Source organism: Bombus bifarius, unplaced genomic scaffold (genome assembly GCF_011952205.1).
Source record: "Bombus bifarius isolate JDL3187 unplaced genomic scaffold, Bbif_JDL3187 scf7180000007970, whole genome shotgun sequence".
In the NCBI taxonomy this organism is placed as follows: Eukaryota; Metazoa; Arthropoda; class Insecta; order Hymenoptera; family Apidae; genus Bombus; species Bombus bifarius.
The window spans coordinates 7,033,886-7,055,171 of record NW_022884356.1 but is presented as its reverse complement, the minus strand read 5'-3'; the positions used below and the strand labels follow the sequence as shown (position 1 = coordinate 7,055,171).

Genomic DNA, 21,286 nt, shown 5'->3' with positions numbered 1-21,286 from the left:
TATTCAAGTATATTTATACAACACTATGACATCGATACAACACTAGTCTTACTTCTACTTCCGTCATTTCTTTCTCTATTTCTAATTTTATTTCTATTTCTGCTTCTCGTGCACTTAAACACTTTCGCTAGCATATGGCAAGTAACAAAAATAGAAGACATAAACCTGCAAATTTCACGCAACCTAAAAGCGAAAAGGCTTAATACGCTTACTGAAAATTTATGCTGAGCGAAGGCATGCGGCGGTTCGTTGAAAAAAATATTCCGACAAAAAAGCTTCGTCTGTGCAACGATGATGGCTCCGCATTGGGCGATAGGCGCGGTAGGATGAAGAAAAGGAGATTGCAAGAGTAGGATGACGTAGAGGAGAGTATGAGGCTCGTGAAGGGGACCGTTATAGGAGCACTTCCGGCGTGTTGACACTGCAACCAGTTGACCCGGTTGGTTCAAAGAGAAACAAGCAACCCTGATCGCCGGTCCTGATAGTAGCAATAGAGTCTAGATTACCTCAGCGGTGCTCACGCGTACCCGCCATTGTTAAGGCGAATTGAAGCCACAGAAAATGTCGCCCATCATGGATGAAGATGAGTCATGGAAGCACCTCTGTGCCGACGATCGCTGGCAGCGTTGCAGCGGAGTGCATAATCTGAAATGCATGCATCTAGACGGACTCAAAATGACGCAGTAGCCCCATTCGTTTGATCTACTCTCCTCGCGGATTCGACGTGGTTCAGCGAGCGCGTGAACGAGCCGCTCCGTGCGTTGAATCGCGCCACAATTAGCGTCGTTGACAATTTTTTGACGACAACGAGGGTTCATCGAACAGTTTCAGTAAAAAGAGTTTGCCAGGAAACTCTAGTCGAGGTAGACTCATCTTAAAGCATGTACATGATGTTATAAATGGAAAATGAGTAGATACTCTAAAGTTCATAAATATACGATAGAAGTTTGTTTAATTTTAGTAAGATGTCGTTTAGTTAGAAAATTGCGAATAAAAAGATCGACAGAGAATATTCTTTTTGTTATCGTTAAAGTTCATTTTTCAAAGCTGTCGTGCAATCACGTAAGAGATAAACTTTGGTGGGATCGTTTTATTTTAGAAATATTGGCTTAATATCGGCTTTCGTAATTTTTAGGAAAGTCTTTTCAAATATACAGAAGGATTATCGTAATTAATTCTAGTAATAATATTTAATGGATGAAACGTATCAACGAGTCGAATATTTAATTTCAATACACTATTGACAAGTTTCTTCGAGTTTTTCCTATTAATGACTTGCTTTAAATAATAATATTTAAAGTGATTTTCTAACTTTGACACAGAGAAAAGTACAATTTCGTTCTAGTAAAGTGCGAAACGTATGTTATATATTTTTACCTTGTAGTACAGGGAAACTCTTTCGGGGCGATCTTGCTTCATAAACTTGTTGAAAGTGGCACGTTAATCTTCGAACAACCGGTGTTGCATACAGTACGAAATCTTCTCCAACGTTTAAATTTCATTCGTCGTATGTAAATAATTTTCGAATTACAAATAGAGAAAATGGTAGCTAGCGGCGATAAAAGGACTGACAAAATTTTAGTGAATATTTATTGTTCTAACTATAATTACTATATTTCGTTGGAGTTTACGATATTTCGTATTATCTGATGACAAATACTATTCATATTGGGATATCAATTATTTCAGTATTTAGAAAATTTTGTCCGCAAATAATCGTTATTTAATTTAACGGATTTAAAAATATATGTATGCATATTGGATTTTTCATCTAGTAAAAAAATCAAACTTTTGGAGGCGATGGAATAAAAAGTTACTCGGTCCATTTGCAGAGGATAATAGAACAAAATAATGTATACATGGTTGATTGAATAAATCATACGAAAGTGACGCTCTTCTAAAGAAATACAAATAAGATCCTTACACTTAATATAATGTAAAAGAAATTATAAAAAATATACTAGTATTTTTATTATCTGAATTCTATCTATTTATGTTTTCGTAATTGATATCTTCTGCGACACCAACTAATTCCACATCTAGAATTTCAATGCTTTCTGTATACTAAAATCACAGCCAAGACGAGAATTCGTTGCGAATAAAAGTAAAACCAAAACGCTTCTTCGTTGGTTCACGTTGCTCGTACATTTCGCATCTATCAAATTCCTGAACGAATATCTTGCTCGTGGTACATTTTGTCGACACAGAGGGAAGAAGGAATTTCGTACCAGAGGAAAATGAATCGTGCACAGGCCGCAGCATGGAGAAATCGTGTTGAAAAACAAATGAGAAATCTGAATGCGATTCTTTCTACTTTCATTTCTAGACCCGCTTGCCATTCCTTTAATTTGTTCTTGATGGTAACGTACATCATTCTTCTACACATACTGATCGGAATCAGTAAATAGATGCACGACAATCGTAAAATAGCCGTTTTCGTATACCATAGCCTGTTTGACGTGCAGAGTGTAAGGAAGAGATATTTTTAGAAAAAATCAAGTAGTTGGATCTTCTTATGATACCTTGTCGTTGTTCATAATTTATTGGAGGAATTTTGGTAAATTACGCGCGACTGTTCTTCTATAGAGTATGACTTATCGTTTAAATAAAAGTCGATACAATGGACTTAAAGAAAGAAGAATCATTTAGAAGTACTGTAATGAGGAATGAAATCAATTGTATGGCGTAATTGTTGCATCGATTGTCGTGATTTCTAAAAATACATCGGAACTTTTTATTTTCCACTTTTTATTAAGAATATATAATATAGCGCGTATTCTTATGATATAACGGAGAAAATCAGATTGTAAATGAGCGAAATAAATTGGAATAATCGTTTATTTAAATTTAGTAGCCACCATTATTCAACAGTTACACTTCATTTACATTAATCGTCTCTCATTTAAGCTCCATTTCTAATTATCATATCAAAGAGAAAGGAAGACACAAAAACACAATAGCTATCATTAAGATCAAGTGACTTTAACAATCTTTGACTTCCTCTCGACGAAAGAAATTCCAACGAAAAATAGTCGATGGTCCCAAGGAGAGGCTATTCAGCCAACAACTGTGCGAGGAATGATTTCTTCGATGAACTCGCACGATGCTCGAGTCGAGAAAGGAAAACTCGAGAGAAACATGTTGCGAGTTCGTTCCGTCGCTCGAGCCAACTGGCATAAATCTTTGCTCAACCTCGAAACTTCGTCTTATGAGTTAGCAGCGGAAAGATGATGTATCGTAGTGGCGCGTAGGTATGGCTCTGTCCGATAAAGATGTAATTGGAGACTCCGGAGTGAGCGACGGTTGCTCAACAACGCATGATAATCGATCATTTCATCCAGCCTGGTCTTCCTTCAATTATATCTCTTCCGTGCACGTCCTGGACACGTGTATTTCGTAATTGAAAAACTTGACCAAGACTCGGTCGTCGTGTTTGAAATATCTTTCGTCCTACCAGACGCTACGTGGAATAATTTTCCATGATCTCGACCTCGGAACATCGTACGACCTTTTGTTTCTACTTAGGATCGATTATTCCTCCGAGACAAATTTCGTTCTGTGATGCTCATCCTGCTTTGTCGTTTAACTTGAACCAGAGGATCGCACGAGCTTTTTCAATCATGGTTTCATCGTTTAGATTTCTTTCATCCTATAGAAATATAGAAAATTAAGGATCGCAATGTATGATGGAATATGTGAAAATATAGAATTAAAATGATAATTTTAATTTAAAAAAAAACACAATGACCTGCAAATATCTGTTGCAGGCAATATATAACTGATATAATTGTGGAAAATGTGTCGTTGAGATTTTCATTACAAGTCCAGATAACAAAAGTTGAAAATACTATTTTTACTTCTTTCTTCGCGTTTCCGACCAATTGCAATTTTTAGAAAATTGTCTTATACGTCGTCTAGTAAATTAATGCTTCCAACTTCTCAAAAAAAAAAGACCGAAGTCACGCGGTTCAATTTTTAAGAAACTGTTCAGTTTCAAACGATGTTGCAACAATTTTGAAAGTCACTGCATACGATGACTACGAATGTTATTTAAGACAGAGTTGATTTCTTCTATTTTTACTTAATGCAATGTTTTCTTGAATTTAATGTAATCATTATTCAAGTAGTTTTATTGGGCACTCAAATCATTTATAAAGAAAGATGTGCGAAGATATCCTCGAATTGTCGGACTAATTGAATTTCATTGAAAAATTCCCTCCTTTGTCAGCGTTTCTTAGGTTTTTCAATAGTCGGACTTCGACGATCATTCGTCTTCCACGTCTAGCAAGATCAATTATTCTCGCGGCAAAAGTTTCTTCTCAGTCGTACTGAAGTTCCTCTATCCCATACAGTTCTTACAGGCGTATCTGTGAAATCTCTTGTCGTAATTAATTGAATCAAAGCAAACGTAGATTTTCTAAACTTTCCGATTATACAGAAAATAATAAAAGCATCATCGGTATAATAATAATAATAATAATAATAATAATAAAAGATCTCGTATCATACAGAATCTGCGTAATACTTGACTTCAATATTTTTCTTTTAATCAACGAAATATTCGTCTTCTGCGATCTTTTATTTATGAAAACGAAACTACATTCTAATATTGAATTGTCTATTAACATCAACAAGATTCCACTTCCATTCGTTTATGTTAAGATCGGAGCAAATAGATTGCTGACAAAGCTTCGTTTCCCTGACGTTTCTCGTTACCCTACCGGTAAAGTTCAGATATGCATTAGTGGAAGGCTAAGACCTTTGGGAATCACACCAACTTGACGCGTTTGCTTTGTACGCACAATAAAAGTGTGTTCGCGTTTACGATCACTTTGTCAAACGAACGACAGTGCGTGTATTCGACGTGGGAACAGACACGGTGGGAATGTTCCTATCTTCGGTTACTTTATCGCGTGGAACGCGTGTATTTTCAAAACAGCACACGATACCTACATTCGAAACAATTAACATGGAAAAAGCTTTGCGTGAAACGAATCGACCTTTGGGAATACATTTTTCCACGTGTTCTAACATGAACACTGCACCGCAGAATAACCTTATTTCACAGCAGTATTAACTGTTAACTATTCGAAGTCTGTAATTGTAAGTGGAAACGGTGTAGCCAATATATGTATATCACAGCCATGAATTAATGTGTTAAACGGCGACAGCCATTGGATATAGTCGCGCTTATGATTACGGCAGTACGCTTAAAAGCCATTTGAATCGTAGGTTCGCTAAAATTGTTACAGTCTTTCATTAAAGTTCTATGGCATTAAATCTTTGCCATATCTGACATATTAAAATCAATGTCCTCGTACTTTTATGTGTACTACGTGTATACTAAATTATAATATTATATTATTATATTATTTATATTTTGTGATACGAAAATAAATCAGATGAAAAAAAAAAATAAAATTTGCAGATAAGTATAAAAATGTATCGACTATACGCTATATGTCTACTAATGACCCGCTATAAGCGAAAGCAATTATAAGATTTGTTGGTTCCATGATAAATCAATGGCTCGGAAACCTTAACAAGGTAAGCACTTGTGTTTACATTTTGAGCAAACTTCAGTACAATACAATTTAGTTAAGGCTATCTTCCTCGAAACAAATCATGTAAATTGATTGACCTACTGGCGAAATTGGATTGTTCAGGGAGCTATTCAGTAAGATACATACGCCAGTTGGACGAATTGGGTAATAAATCTTGAAACAAACTCTTATATCGTGCAATGGTAATTGAATGATTAGATAATAGAATTATTGTTTGTTTTTATTGTTATTATCCGAATAAAGTAAAGCTTTCCTCGATGGAAATACGGAGAAAGCTTATAAAAACTCAAAATATTGATTTCGAAAAACGTTTTAGGAGGCAAAATAGGAATAAGGAAATTACAATGACTCAAGTAAGACACATAGATGTACTTTACTTCGCATAATTTTCTGATCACCTCTATGGTTTTTGATAAATCAAAAAATATTTTCCTTGTAGACGATATAGTTTGAGAGAATCTTCAAGACGATGTGATTAGATTTCTTCGATGTTTGCTCTCAAAATAAATGTTCAAAATTATTTTCGTTTCTTTTATATGATTTAAAAGATATTACTAAATCGATCTGTTCTCAATGTCTGAATTAATAACGATAGAAAATATTACCAGTCTTGGATCAATCCGAAATACCCAACTACTTAAATCCTTCGACCCGTGCCAGTAGCTATTCCGACAACATTATTAGCCTGCTCGACGGAATAGAAGCGGCTTGCCCCGAAATTCCTTCATGGCCAGGCCATTGCTCGTTGTTCCGATATGGCGACCTTTTAAAAAGACAATTGCGCGATTTATCGTGATAATCGGGGTTGCCGGCATCTGGTATCACGAATTGCGTGGCATTTCGAAGGTTTACCAGAGGAATCTGCCATTTATGCGAAGACAATATGAAGACGAAGACCACGATTAAGCGGCAAAGTGGCGGTATTCAGCAGCGGCAGCCTCGAAACAAGAACATCAGCTGGATTCGCGGTCTTTGGTTCCGTTTGGGCTAGTCGTGTCAAGCTGCTCGTACGACGACCCTATATCTCAGTCTATTGGTCCTGCCATCCGAGGAATGGGACACAATGGGACTGGGCAAAGCCAACGGAAACAGCGGGATGGAAGGACGATGGCTGCAAACGGAGTCGGAGATCCACGAGTTCGCGGAGTTTCGAGCTGTTGGAACAATGGCAACTTGTCCGCTTCTCTCGTGTTCCCTGCTGGATTACGCAGAGGACGCCTGTCCCAGTATACGTGCCTGATAAATAGTTCCTCCTTCTTCGTATAATTCCGGGGATCCACGGTATTGGACTGCACTGCGGAATAGCCGAGCCGAACCCGTCGAGAGAGGCGCCGGTCCCTCAACCGCGTAAATCGGTGTAAAGCCCTGCCTGAAATTGTTTCGTCGACAAGAGAGAAAAAAAAAGGAATACGGTCGCTACTACACCGTCTTGAAGAGAGTAGCGCAATGAAAGGACAAAATTGCACCCGCAGACTAACAAATTGCGGGCTTATGTGCGATGAATGAAACCGCAGAAGACAGCCAGATGAAAACTGTGGCGTGCTTTTTATTACGTGATGCAATGTGGTTCAATCGTGCACAGAGATACAGTAGTATTCAAAAGTGCCTGGACACATACTTAATTTCGTCAAGATGTATTTCTATCGTAAAACAAATACTGCAGTACGACGATTTATTATTTATCTATAATTTCTGATATACTTAAACATTTTAATTACAAAAGTGATAACTAAACCGCGGATTTTTATACGTTTATGAGAAATTTAAATGTACGAAATATACAAAGCGTACGTGATACATAACATATATAAAATTTCCAATGCTCTCATTATGGTATTCAAAGAGTGAAAGAAATCTCGATTTTGGTTCCATTTGAATTCTATTCGCGGCTATATTTTAATATAAATGATACTACGAAGCCTACTGTGAGTATATAGAGACATAAAACAGATTTAATTATCCCGTCATAACGGAAAGACTGACAAAACGTTGTTATCAGAATCTGACGTATTTATGCTTGAACAGAAAATTAAAAATCCCATGTAGTTTCATACCGACGACCATAACTTACCTTCTTTCTTTTTTAACTCGTTCGTCGGGTTATTTAGGTCTGGCAACCGAATAGCGAAAGACGATATCGAATCAAAAGATAAAGGCCGATAAATAGCCGAACCGGGGCAAAGTAATATTTTTTCGAACATCAATAACGAAGAATCGGTGGAAAAAATGACTACATTTCGAGGGACACGGTATCTTATCGTAAGAAGATCAACGTTCGTCAGGCCTCTATAAATTCTGAAAAGGCAGACTAGCCAATACCGAGAGCTCGAGTCGCAAGCTCTGAGCTTGCGAAATGCCGTTTGCGACCTGATTAATGGACCAGGCTTATGTACCGCAGGCCTTCATCCACTTCAACATCGAGGGCCATCGACTCGAACATTCATCCTCTCGAGCATCTTCGTAATGCGCGTTGCTAGAAGACGATAAGTTAAAAGAAGTGGAAAAAGACCGATAACGATGCTATTGCCTGATCCTCTGTCGATATATTAAAAAATAAACGAACGCTGTGTTTGAACTTCTGAGAAAGCTCGTCTTTCCCATTATAAAATACAAATCTACTTGACGGGATTGCAAAATATTAATTCAACAAAGCGATGTATAGTAGAGGCATTCGTTACAGTATTGCTGGTTTAAGATTAATCAAGATCAAGTATATTTTCTTGAAGGGAAAGTTTGGTACTTTATTCATAATTAAAGGAAAAAGTAGAAAAACGAAGAGAAAGAAAATTTTATTGGTGGAAGGCTCGTGACACGTGTAACGACATTATGAAACAAAATTTCTTAGAAGAAAATATTGGATTGAAATAAAATGTGCATTGTACAATAGAACGACATCTATTGTTTGATCAAATACGATATATTCCATATATATACTGCAGATATGTCGTATCATTGAACATAAAATTAATGCTCTCCGATACGATTATAATTAAGAACAACAAAAGCTTCTTAAATGATATTATCATCTAACGCCTGACCAAACACGATACGTTCTACTTTCGGCATCCACGCGAAATATACGTATTACTAATTTAATACACGTTCAGAATAAATATAGTTATAATTAAAAATATGTGTAGCAATATTATCAGACATTAAATTCTAATCCGTCATGTCCGTGTTACTTATCCAAATTAATATCAATTTCCCTCTCCGTTGGAAAATCTCAAACATACGATGCGTTAAATATAGTCTGACTAACCGTGGGGCGTTTTCACTTGGTCCATAATCCGACACGACAACGAAACGATCAAGGGAAAGAAGGAAAAATGAAATTTCGGATTATCGTCTGTTCTTGGATGTACTGTGGAGTGGCCGTGAGCGAAACAATTTCCTCACTCTCGCGACTGGCGCAAAAAGAGACGATAGTGGCGCTCGACGTCGGCAGGACATCCGGACATAACTCGGGCGTAATCGTACCCTGGATAACTGGCTATCCGCTAGAAACCAGATAATTCCACGCTCTTCCTGCATTTCGTCCCAGACCACTTTCTCGTTCGAGAGGCGAATTGGCTGGTTTAAAAGGGGCGTAAGGGATGGGAACAAAGTGGAAGATAAAAACTACGCGAGAATGATCCTCTTACGTGAGGACAGTGACGAGATGCGGAGGAAAAAATAAAAAAGAAAAAAGGGGAAAAGGTAAAGAGGAAGGAGATAGGGTTTACAGAGGAAGGGAAATGAGGGAAATGCAAAGGGAAGAACATTTGTTGCCAACAATAAAGATTTAATGTTGTGTGTCCGGATCGAGCGAAGAAACAGCTATGATCCTGCTTCTTGGCTCCTCTCTCTCTCTCTCTCTCTCTCTGTTACAAGCAAATCCGGATACGACGAAACGAATTCTAAAAACGTTTACGTGACACATGGAATGCACTTTATTGTGGTTTATTTGCTCATTTTTTAAATTCCGTCTATAAAAAAAAAATAGCACGAGAAAATAAAACATGGATACATTTATGACACAGGATACGTACACAAAAGTATTTAGACACTTATGTAGGAAATTTTATATCGCAGTTTTCTGCGTACATGTCTACTTTAATTAATTGTCACATTATCGTAAGAAATTAATAACATTTACTTCAAATTTAAGACAAATCAGTGTAATTACCTAAAGTGAAGTTGTATCCATTTAAACAAACATAGCCTTATTGGACGGTTTAGTATTCAATAAATAATGTTGTCACTGAAATATTGAAATAAAGACATTTTTTTAGGAAAAGGACTGGTTCGCGTGACACCAAGAAGCTGATGATAAAGGACCAAGGTCAAAGAAGATCGGTGGGAAAAGATGCTACAACCGCTGGCACGATCGACGGGACCAGCAACGTCAGAGGGTCGGTAATTGGCTGTTACATTTTAAACAACCTGCCACCTGTACTTTAATTTACCTTTATTTCCGTCCGGGGAATTTTCGTTTCCATTTTTACAGAGGTTCATAACTAGCCACGACTCCTGACCGGAAAAATGGTCTTTCGCAGATCCGCTACTCGACTATCCTTTGTTTTATTCTCAATGTCGCAGCAAGCAGCGCAGTCGTCCGCGCCGTCACACTTATAAAATACAAAGCGTACCGAGTTAGTCAATAAAAAGAAAGTGAAAAAAGAAAACCGAACTTTTGTAGGTAGTTCCAAGAACATTACCAAAGTGATTGCGAATAAAGTGTAAGAGAAACGCGTCGACTAGTATCAGAAAAAGGGATGGAAGAAGGGAACGAAATTTCAATTTAGTAAATCTAATTTTTTTATTTAGTAAATCTAATTAGTTTTTCGGAGAATATCTAACAACTAGAGCTATCAAAGCCCTTTTTGATATTACTAAAGAACTGTTGTGAACAAATGTGAAGTGATACTATAATTAAATAATTGCGGTAATTTACTATAATTAGGGTGAAATAAATCAATATACAAAATAATATTTATTGCCTATATATTTAAAAAGATATTTAGGTATACAATTTCATTTTGTGACCTTTTCGATACAGTCAAAGTTTCTTGAATAAATCTCTTGTTTTTCCCCTTTGGAATTTTTAAATTTACAGCCTGGCTTGCAAAACAACCCTCGACTTCTTTAAAAATTCATAGACATCATTTTATGACAGCTTCTAAAAATTTCATTGAACAAGACAGTGTTAGCTTTAAGCGGATAGAGGAGGTCATAAACAAAAGTCTTTCCTCCGGCTTTTATTTCACGTTTCAACAGTGTCTCTTTTTATTGCTCGTTGGTCAGCGCGCGGCTCGTTTACGTCGCTGAACGATTCAATTCATAAAATAGCGGAGAGCCGTGCAAAGATGAGCGAAAATAGACGGCGAAAGCGCGACTTAACCGGATTTGGAGTATCCTCGACGAGGATCTCATCAAAACATAGTTGAACAAACTATGCTCATCTCCGTGTAAACTTTCGCTTCTTTTACGGCAGGGGTCGTGATGAACTTATGCTCTACTATCGAAGAAGGGCAGCATAAATATTACTTAGACCATAAATAACTCTTCCTTGTCTAGACGCGAGATGCTTAAGAAAGAGGAGATATGATACGAAACGAAGTACTATCGTAAACGTTCGTTTCAAAATCTGAAAATTACGAATTCGTTCAAATCAAAGGCAGCGTGGAGTAAATCGAGATATTAAGAATTTGGATTTAGCCACGTGCTTCGACTTCTAAAACAGTTTGATCTTCTTAAGTTCATAATTATAATAATCATGATATAACTTTGTTCTTTGTAGCGATACGTTTTTATTATCTGATCAAATACAATGGAATTTTCATAACAATAAACGTAGAATACTCTTTCGTGGAAACCAATACTGCATTGACTTACATTTCTATGCTTCTCAGCCTTCCAATTAACCCTTATTATGTAAGTTGAAATTGTACAGCACATATTCAGATCTGCTGGCTTCAAGAATTCAAAATTTCTCTGTTTTCGCTTCAACAGATATTTTTCTCGATTTAATGTGTCTTCATTGGTGCATGAGAAACCATTGAAGTGTTATCAAAATGTAAAAATATAAACAAATCTACTTCTCCATAATAATTATAATAAACTAAACGTTGTACCATAAATTCAATAGAAAATCGCAGAATTTTACTGCGTCACAAGTTTATGGAATATACAAAGTGTGAAAATTCTCTAACAAGGTATGTTTCAAATATTTCCACTTATTTTAAATTATTAAATTTGGGTTATTGTAGCTAAAAAAAAAAAAAAGAAATCTGATGGTTTGGCCGTTCTTCGAACTTCCAGAGTTTCATCCAAATCGGAGCCTCGTGATCTTCTTTTATCAGTTGAAAGGCCAGTTCCGTAAAGATCTCGGTTGAAATCGATGTTAAACGTGCAGTTGATCGGAAAAACGATATTCCTTTTTGTCCCACGAAGCTTAACCGACGTCGTATGAACCAAAGGAATAGCGAGAGGGACGAAATCGAGGCATCTCCATAAATATTAATTGAGTCTCCATTGGTGTCGTCGTACGAAGGCGCGGAATTTCCAACAACGATCGTGCGGTATTCGGTAGAAAACGAAAATCCGCAAGCCACAGGGCCATAAATTCTCAAGTTTCTGCGGCTGTCTCTGGCAACCCATGGAATGACGAAGAGGGAGTAGAGAAACTGGATGGCCGCTTCCTACCTTCAACTCCCCTCTGTTCGCTTCAGTTGCTGCAACTCGTCGCTTCCTTCCGTTTTCTATTATGTTACGTATACGTATCGTTTTGAAGCGTTCAAAGCGAGCTGTCTTACGTCTAGAAAGAACCCGTTATCCAACTATACCAGTTAGTCTCGTTGGTTGTTTAACTGAATAATCGAGAATTATCGATTGTTGCGATGTTCGTGTGACATTTAATTTTTTTGGTTCATTAATGATGGGTAAATGTAAATGAAAGGATCGAGAAATTGAATAGGAAAGATTCGATGTAGATGGTGTAATTTGATAAATTATTATTACGCTAAGTTTACGGCTAAAGACAAAAAGTAGGAGAAAGGGTGAGATTAACAATTGTTATTGTATTCTTCTTGTATTTACGTATTACTTATATATCACGTATCGTATGTATTTTAAACCATAATCTTACACGAATGATCGCTTTGTTAAGATGATTTCGATTAATCGAGAAAATAACGACCGTAGATATCCTTAAATAATAATTTTACGTACGAATAGGAGTGTATGATTAAAGTAATGGTCAATTTCTAGGTAGTATAAAATTCACGAAATTCTAGAATTAATACGATATAATTTTCCAATATATATAAAACGTCATACATCATCCAACATATAAAAAATGATTCACTATAATGGTAAGGAATTACCGTCGAGCTCAATGTCTCTGACCATGAATGACCGGATTACGAAAGTGAATAAAAATTTCAAACAAACGTGGAAGGTCGCTTTAAAAGGTCTCGGTTGCTTAAATCGGGCTGCGGAACGGTCGGACAATTTTTCTTCTGCCGTATGACGGGAAAAGTTGCTTTCCCACGGCCCTGAGAACGATTGATCGGGGCACACGTGAACTCACAATCGCTGATCGTTGTGCCGCATTTTCTGATCGCGCGTCGCATGGAGAATTTTTCCCAGAAGATTACCAGCCCGGCAAATAGCCGAAGCTTTCAAGAATAGCGTAACACCTTGACCGACTATTTCACCTCCTTGCATAGAAGTATTAAATTTACCGATTGCTATAGAGAATGACGTTTCGCGTATTGCTCACAAGCCGCATTCCGTGCGACGTTAAATGAGGAATAGACTAGCTCAATTTCCCAAGTGCATTCTTTTGCGGCTGATAACTAAACTGGCTTGGCACACCGTTCCTTTCGAATGCAATTGGAAAACAGAACGGAAAAGTAAATAACACGAAATAAGGTAAAGCGTTCCTCGACATGGGAGAATTAATCTTTCGCGTATACGGGATTGTTTTCAATCGATCGAATTACAGTTATCAAATTATCAGTTATCAAATTACGATATAAAGTTTTCTATGATAAGTGTTCAAATATCGTGATTCTTCGTATATACAGACTTTACACAATTTCCTTGCTATTAAAACGATTTTCTTTCTTTATATTTTTATTTCTTTGTATTTTATTTCTATTATTCTTAAATAAAATACAAATTCTCGGTCGTGCCACTGTAAACATACAGTGAAATACAATAAAACATACAGAATATACAGTGAAATTTTAAGCAAGTAACTTTTCATTCGGATGAATAGCGTACGCAGTGGAAACAAACCGAAATAAGTCAGACATCGTATATTCCGTATATTGTTGGACGAACAGCCGGATGGATTTCCACGTTATCATAAACGACATACTCCAAAAAATCTACAGGCTTAAAATCATAAAGCTATCGCGAGCAGACAAAAAATCTACAGGAACGCAAATATTCCGAATGATTGTTCTTCTTTCTTTGGGAAAGTGGGGGAGAATTTACGAGAAGGAGGTTATAGGCTTTGGAAATTTTTCATCGCAAAACGCAGAAACAAATCATCGGGTTAGAATGCAACGAGAGAGCGTACCGTTCCCAACAGCGTTTCCATAGTCACACACACTCGACGCATGCATATTCATCCAAAGAATTTCCGTTGCAAGCGACTCTCGACTATTCTTTCACACTCTAGTCATTACTGTCGTTATTACTCCGGTTTTATTAAACGAAACGTGTCGCTTACTTAATGAGTAGCAAGGCACATAGGCTTTGTATTTTTCTGAGAAATGAGAAATTTTTTATCTTTCTAGAAGAATAATTAAATAATTTTTTTAAATGCTAATCAATCGATGCTGACTATCATTTATATTATTATAGGTATAATATTAAGATAATAATATTATAATAATATAATTTATATCAGTATTATTATTATTACAAATATAATAATATTTACAGAATTGGATAATCAAATATTGGATATAAATAGAACTTGCGTTGTATTCTTGATAATAATAAATTGATGAAATGAAAAGATATGTTGCAGTTTTTTTAGTTGTACAAAATAACGATTATTATCATGAAAACCTGGAAATGCTACGTTTGTTTAATCGGCGACTCTACTAGGAAACTTGCGATTCGAGGATCTATCTTGGTTCGAGCAAAGAAAGATGAAAAGAGGACGCGACGTGTACGGACGACAAAAGAATAAGTGGCTATGGTCTAGCAGAGGCAGAGGAAAACGATGTTGGTGTAAAGAAGAGCACGGTTGGCTGATGACAATAAAGCGCTATCTGACTTCCACTCCGAGTCACTTAACGTCTGTAAGGACATTTAAAATCCTTAAGCGTGCGGACCATTTGACTTATAAAACACTACCATACCATCTACGGCGCAACTACTTATTATAACGACATTATCCTGGCTGTTCTTCATTAGCTACCCCATCAGCGACACTTCCTTCCACCTCTTTCCCATTTTGATGCCAGTCGCCCGTTACAAACAACGAACAGCGCCCCGGATAAGGGGAGAATCTTTCTTCTTTTCCCCTCCGCTATCGTCCTTCTTCCTTTTTCTTACGGCCAATTCCAACGCGCTTTTACTCTCTTTCTTTCTCCTCGACGTCGCGTCATGGCTATAACCGAATTAATTTCGGTTCGATGCACGCAGGCACGTGTAATCCGGTTATCGTGCGCACAGGTTGTTACGTTATAATTCGGCTGCTGGAGAAACCACGACCGATCGTGCAATGATTGAAATACAATGGGACAACTTTATGATACAGCGAAGCGTCGTGTATTTTTAATTCGTCAATCGACAAATTTCCTTAGCAAGCCGGTCTACAACCCACATGCGGCACTTAGTGAAAATTCGTTGGTTACAGGTCAGTCGTTGTTCGGTTCCATGCTAGCGAACTATCATAAAGTCATATCCCAAAGGACCTTCTGAAATCTAGATCCTTGGTACCGAGCCTAACGGTTTTCGATATTTTGTAATATCCAGTCTTGTCCTGTAGGGATCATTGTCGAGCCGTCGTCCACCAGAGCCCAGCTCCTTTATCCTTTTATTAGTGGGAGAGGTCGACTGCGAGTTGATCGCGCTTAGCAAGAACCTAATAGTTAGTTGTAATCCTTAGTTGTTACTCATCGTTTTGTCGTTACTTGTCATCTCCAAGAACTTGGTTCTCGTCATCGATAGTTTATTTTATCATTTTTAGTTCTTAGCAATCGGTCTATTCTATTTATTTCCCACAGTTGTGAGTGGTCTTTTATTAATATTAATAATAGCTATATGTAAACTCTAACCAACCCCGAACGAACACAACATTTGACCAAGCAATCTCAGTAGTCGAATAACCAATCAGCTTGTTATTAATGTTTCTTCGCCATATTTTTACATTCATCGCGAAGTACGAACTTATCTTTAGTCGAATGAAATTATCGAAAGTTTTCATCTTACGCACAACATTCCTAATTTTGTATCCGATCTATCTACCTCGAAGCGATATCGGGTATGTTCTCTGACAAAGTAAAAAGCTATTCGTTTGTCAGGGGTACGGGTAACAATGTTACCTTATCAAAGTTTATCCGAAGCTCCGGTCCAGACCGAAACTTTGAACTGAAAGAGAGAACACCCTAACGAAGTCGGTCGTCCACTTCTTGCAGATTGAACTTTCTCATCGTACTTTACTGATGAATATTCAGGGTTCTGTGTGTAAAAGTCGACGCGAAAAAATGTGAGGAAGTTCGCCTAACCGAATGATGTTTTATTCCGTCGCATATTAAAAGGACAATGTGTCTGTTTCTAACCACGAGAGGAAACGACCAGGCTGCTGCATGAAAGAATTAATTCCATGTTTGTGTTCGTTAGAATTACAAAACCGTTCTGTATAAATTGTACACAATCTGCATAAGAAACTAAAGAATCTTCCCTCTTTGCGTTCTAGGAAATTTAACTTGGAATTTTCTACCTCTCGAGTGACTCTTTAGGATTCTCGACTCAATTTCCTTAAACCTAACTTTCCTGAAATAAATGCTTATAATTTTCGAGAAAACGTAGTTTGTAAAAGTAGAATATGGAATTGTTAATATCTTTTTCTATCGATCGTACGTTTCTTATTGCAGGAATTCGATAAATCGTTTTCAATTTTATTCTTTTACTTTCGCATTCGTTCAAGTCCATTAATCGTCCAAAGCAATTTCTAGGGAAATAATTTAGTAACCAATTCCATTTCTCATTTGAGCAATTGTTTGATAAATAGTAATATTATAGAGAATTCATGTTTTTACTTGAGTTTCCTAATTCACGTAAGAAAACCTACGATAATTTACTTACGTTTCTCCTTTCGAAATTTAATTTAAACTTCCGTTATCCGGTTCCAGCGTTTCTTTCGCAAAAAAATAGTCCTCAGTGAGATTTTTCTAGCCGCACGCGCTCACCTCGAACATTCGCTCTCTCGCTCTTTCTCGTTCCTCCCTCACCTTAAAACGTGCTGGAATTTCATCGATATTCGCTAATAAATTTTAAAGGTTGCCCCCTTGAACGTCGGAACGCGCCCTATCTGTAAATATTCAAAGTTTTCCTTGGCATCGGTTCTCCGCTTCCTTCTTTTCCGCGGACGAGCAATCACACGGAGGAACGCGCGCAAGAGGGAAGAACAAAACTGAAAGTTTTCCACGAGATGAATTCCTCCGCGTGGAAAATGGGAGGAGCCTGAGTGGAGCCGGGAAAAACGAGGAAAAAGTTCTTTCGAGAGGGTCTTCGATATCCCAACGAGCTAAGTGGAACGAACGAGATACGAATCGTTTCTGGAAATTCACGCGGGGACGTAGCACACCTCGACACAGCCTTCGCGAGAAATGATTTACATCCCAAGTAAATCATTCGAGGTTAGACGCGCTTCAAACTTTCCTTTGGCCCACCTTCGATGTTTCGAAACATAAAATCGAGCAGTGAAATGTATTGTGAAGCTTTATAGCGGCAATTTGTTCGTAGAAAACAATTTTTCTGTGTCGAATGATTGTTAGACTACGATTAATTCTGCAAATTTATGGTTCTATAATTACAATTAAAGAATGGAATTTAAACAAAAATTTATTTCATTCGTTAAATATCATAACGATCGTAATTTAGATGTTTTATATATTCTAACGTAGTATCATGCGTGTGATTTGTTCTCTGCATTTCTACGTGTTTAAATTTTCCATAAATGCACGAACATTCGCGTTCTAACGATAATTTTTAACACGATGTAACTTCTCGTGTTAGAGCATCGTTGCGGACAGACGTAATATTTAAAAAAAGTTTGTCCATAGAATTCCGATAGTTTTATCCGTAACCGATATTTTTCCCAACAATTTCTCGGTAATATTTCAATCGTGGAAATCCACGATCATCAAAATTTATCGATACTGGATTCGGAATAGTTGGAATTTAAATGTTTACAATCCTTATTGCACAGCCTCTTTCCTCGAACTTCACCAGCAAGCAATTACATTCTGAAACTTAAGGAAGAGTAATTGCAGTTGCAGGAAGGGATTTTATTGTTCTCGGATGCTGGAAAGTTTAAATTTTCTGTAAATCGCTGTCTAGAAGAATAATACGATAGAATTATAGATGACAAACTGCAAGAGACGGTTCTTGGATAAATAATTCCAGCTACATTTATAATAAAAATGAAGCAGATCTTTTTTCTTTCTAATATCATATATAATGGATGCTATCTTAAATGTTCGAGAGAAGAGGGAAAACAAACAAACAAACAAACAACAAGCACGCTCTGAGGAAATCAATTTTACTGGTCGTGTATCTCAAAAGCATTAATTTTAAAATAACTGTTTCACGATTTTGTGAGACGTAAATTCGAAGAATAGCAACAAACAAACAACAAAATGACGAACTAAAAAGATAAAATTACGCGATTGTACAAATTTTACAAAATCAATGTTTTCTCTATAAATGTTCATCGATATTGATGCCTATAATTTTCTATGTACGATAATGCTTCTATTCGTTCAAAAGATTTTCAAAGACGAGAAAAGACACGCGTGTCTATGTGCAGAACGAAAGAGACCAGACGAGGGCGTGAGGAAAATTAAATTAAATTTAAATTAAGCTCAATTAATTAAGCCGCTTCCCCCATGGGAACACGGCTTCTGTGCCCGGTTGCTGGCCCCTGAAATTCACCCCAGGACGAAAGCAGGGGGTCGGCTGAGAGAGCAGTGATCCTTGTCTAGAGCCGGATACGGAACTAATCTCTTTTAAATTAGTATTAAATTCTAAACGGATTCAAGTCGGTGCTTGGTGGTTATTAAATTTCAGTATGCTATCGCGAACCATGCTTTTGTTCGAGCCACCTCGCAGTAATCTATGGTTTCGCATCCTGTCGTAAATGTCACCATCTACTCTATTACGTCTCGCTTATAACTATAATCATCGAAAATCCGCGTTCCTGTGACCGATACTATATTCTGAAACTGTAGTAAATATCTTGTAACGAAACTTGTGTACAGGATTTACAAATTACAAGACAGGATCGCACAAAAGTATCCCAACGTCTGCGGACATCTTTTATGAATACATTAACCGCGTTATAGGAAATATTTGGAAATTTCACTAGTACTATAATTCCGCTCGACTGTCATGATTATGCTATTTTTTTTTTTTTTTTATAGGATATTAACTTTTAAAGATACGTAAAAATATTTGTATCGAGTGTTATCGAGCTAAATTTAATGTAATGATATTTCACGACGACGCTAATGGAGAATAAAACCGTCTTGAATCCTCCTGTTTGTAATCTTGCAAGTAGATTATCTTCTGTGAAAATTAATCAAACATTCATATACTTTTGCGCGGTACTGTACTTCTAAATTCGAGACGGTAGAGTAATCGCCGTGCGAAAGAAACAGCGCTATAAACAACAAAGGAATATATTATATTTAATATATTCTTTCCTTGACAACGAAAGCCTGTTTCATGGGGTGTGCCATAATTATCCAAGAGTGGAAGTGGCGGCCTGGCACGGTAAGAGATATACGATTACGGCGGGCGATTCGAACGAGCTTTCGAATCGTCGTATCGTGCCAAAGGACCGGAAGTTGGCCGCGCTCTGACTCGTTGTATCCGCCAGACGTATGTATGCGTTTGGTCGGTATTTAAGCAAGCAGTTACGTCGCACAGTGTGGCCCCGCAATATGGTAGCGGCACACTGTCTTATAAATTTCGCGATATTGGCGCCGCTGCAAAAGAATCACGACCACGCGCGTCCCGCCAGTAATGAGAGTCCGAAAAGAAAATTAAAATTTTCGAACGATAAAAAATGACGCCGTTTCTAGGCTGCGCGATGCAATTGCACGGCAGCTGGTCTCATGGCTGGATGATTTATATTCTGTGAAAAATGGAAGTGAAAAACGATGATGCTTATGGTAATGATACTTTTAACGAAAGAACGGCTAATCGATGATACGAAGATTTAACGCGAACGTGAAATATTTCTGGAATCTAAAGCTTGTGAAATCGTGTTTTCGATGATAGATTCTCGGTTTTATAAAAACAAAGGGGAAAACTATGAAATTATAAAGTATAACTTGCTCACTTGACGTAGAAGAACTTAGAAATTTGTAATATTCCTAAAAATATACTGCATCTCATGCATAAAGCGCATAGCAGATGCGAATGCCTGAAAAGAAGCGGAGGTCACTTGGGTGGGTGACGTCACACCCAGAAAATAAATGGCATATTACTTATTTCAGCCATATATGTATATACATACATAAGTTTGTAACTGCAGGAACGAGCAACACCTGCGAACTAAAATATGTAGCGTGTCCGTAAAAATGAATAGATATTAATTTTATAAAATACGAAGATTGGTTATCATTTTCTAGAATGGTATGAACGAGGATCAAGAAGATTATTTTTTGAAAAAAAAAAAACGCAAATAAATCTTCCATAATCGTGCATCCCTGTAAATTCTATGCTTTGTTTTTTATTCTATACATTTTGGAGGATTTAAATGATCTTTTGCAAAATATATGCGTCGATAAAGATTTATTTTCCCCTTGCATTATATATTTTTTCATACACGTATATACTTATCTTCCATTTTGACTTAGTACAAGTTCCATGTAGCGGTTATCGATAGTTTTAACGGTGGAACAATTTTAAATATTAAAATTTGAAACATTTTGTAAAAAGCATGGTCCATCCTTTTCGGCATTATAAATTGTATAACAACAGTTTGCCATCACCAGCATTAAACTTTTACTATAAATATACATTTATATATAATATATATTTGTGTATAAATGTTATACATTACGAAGAAAAATCTGTAAGCTGAATTTTTTAATTTCAAGCGAAAATTTCTACTAGTTCGTCGTTTCTCTTATAATCACGGTGATTTTTAAATATTAAAATGGCACAGAAATTACACGACGCGAACAGCTAACTGACATTAAACTAGCAAGCTTCTGTTTCCAAATGAAAAAACACCGTAATGATCGAGAGACTTGGCCGAAGCAACAATGAGGAGGTCTACCCAGATTTTGTGTTTAGTTTTTTGGAAAATGAGAACCGTGCAGATTTTCCGTCGTCATTCAAACGCAATAAAAATGAAGCATTTGGAAACGGTTAAAAGCATATCAAAAAGAGGAATGGATACTGTCATTCGTAATGAAAGACAAAATGGAGAACTTTCTGAATAAATATAATACAAAATTTTGTCAATCTTCCATCTA

The 21,286-nt window shown here is 36.9% G+C and overlaps 1 long non-coding RNA gene across 1 annotated transcript; it reads right to left on the bottom strand.

Annotated features, from left to right (window-relative positions):
• Window positions 1-2,731: 2,731 nt before the first annotated feature.
• Window positions 2,732-3,567, bottom strand: LOC117214216. The gene is made up of 2 exons (XR_004488812.1): window positions 3,455-3,567; window positions 2,732-3,379 (listed from the first exon to the last, which is right to left on the bottom strand). It is a non-coding gene; the product is annotated as an uncharacterized LOC117214216 (long non-coding RNA).
• Between the last annotated feature and the right edge of the window lie 17,719 nt (window positions 3,568-21,286).